Consider the following 1,636-nt stretch of genomic DNA (forward strand, 5'->3'; position numbering starts at 1 on the left):
CCCCCCCCCATTTTAAACAGCCGCCATAGGAGTGTGAGGAAGAAACGGGCACAGGAGAATTATTTACTGCTAACCCAGTGCTAACTTCCACATCTCCGTACGTGGGCACATGTGTGATCATACATGATGCTTCCTCCGTTCGAGTGCAGCATCTCGGTCCTGCTCTTCCTCTGTCCCCACTTCCTCGCCTTTCCTGTAACTTTTGGAGGCTGGTGGGTTGATGTTGATTTTCTTTTTATTATTGTTTTTAATCTCGGCGTTAGGCACGCAGGTTCCTCATGCAGGTCAGGTCATTAGGAATGTTAACGTCGAGACAAAGAATTATAAACACGATCTCCAAGTCTCTCCCAATTCATTTCTTCAACCGTTTATTCGGTTTAAGTGATGAAAAGTGACAGTTCTGAAATAGACAGCTTTTAAAAGTAATGAAGTCAGATGACGCTTTAACCTGTCGATTGCTATAAATCAACTTTGAAAAAGATGAATGAACAATATTATTTGCTGGCTTAACTAGGAGTTAATACAGTGTCGCAGTAGGAGCTGCAGGAGCACAGCGGCTTTGGGTGCTGTCGCCTTCCCCAAGCCTCACCCGCCGCCAAAAATAACAATGTTAAAGCAGCAAAACATTCCTCCTTGTGCGGAAACCAGTGTCATTTTCACCGCTTTTATTATGGACCCTCGAAGAGAAAAAGGGGAATTTAAACGATCCCCAACATCCAGCTGGGAAAGGGAGGCATCAGCTATTTTTTTTTTCTTTTCCTCCTCGTCAGTTTTAGAGGCCTTTCGAGCAAAAGTCTCGCCGCGTTACTGGTATTTAAGGCCAAACCGATCCTTGTACCGAACCCACAGGCCCCACCAGGAAGGTTTTCAAAATAAATATGGGCCATTTCCTCTCCTTTACCTGATTCATTTATTACCTGCATGCTTGTAGGCACAGTGTGGAAAAAAAAAAATAAAAAGGGAAAGAAATGGAAAAAAAAATTGGGAGGAATAACAGAAGAGGAAAAGGTCGATTCTTTTCGGAAAAAGACAATTTTCGTAAGCGAAGCAAGTGCAAGCGTGAGGAGGATATCGCCAGTTCCTCCCGTCCCTTCTCGGTCTCGCCTGCAACCCGAAAAGTATCGCAAAGGAAGGAATTGACGCTCCTTTCTCATGAATTACTAGGAACGAATCAATGACCGGTTGTATGTGCGGAGGGTTCGCTCCCGCAGGCTCTCCTTGCACCCTTCCCAAATCTCGCTCCGGGCTGCAGCCCCGGGACAGGGTGCGGAGGCTTTGCCTCTGCTCTTGGGAAATAAAAATACCTCCCGGGGGTTTATAAACGTCTTCTTTTTTTTTCAGTTTGTAAAATGGTTTTAAAATAAGTTGTAAATAGAAAAACAAACGACGAGATCTCTGCCTGGGATTCAGGGCCGGGATGGGTTTTTTTAATTGCCTTTTTTTCCACCTTTTTCTTTCCTGAAGACAATGTAAATCAAAGCGCTGCTCTTCCTTTCCCTGCGCTGATAACTGTCCTTGGTTTTTCTAGTCCTTGTTTTTTTTCCCCCAAGGTGACGAGGGGCAGAAGTACGCGCCCGAGCGCCGCGCTCCGCGGGCGGTGGCAGCGGGTGCGTGGGGTGGTCGCGGCCACACCTCG

General features: G+C 46.4%; 1 long non-coding RNA gene across 1 annotated transcript in view; it reads left to right on the forward strand.

Moving 5' to 3' along the window:
* LOC108448734 overlaps positions 1-1,636 on the forward strand; it is a 33,027-nt gene that overhangs the window by 7,460 nt on the left and 23,931 nt on the right. The gene's annotated exons all lie outside the window — the stretch shown is intronic.

Source organism: Corvus brachyrhynchos, unplaced genomic scaffold (genome assembly GCF_000691975.1).
Source record: "Corvus brachyrhynchos isolate BGI_N302 unplaced genomic scaffold, ASM69197v1 scaffold97, whole genome shotgun sequence".
Taxonomy (NCBI): Eukaryota; Metazoa; Chordata; class Aves; order Passeriformes; family Corvidae; genus Corvus; species Corvus brachyrhynchos.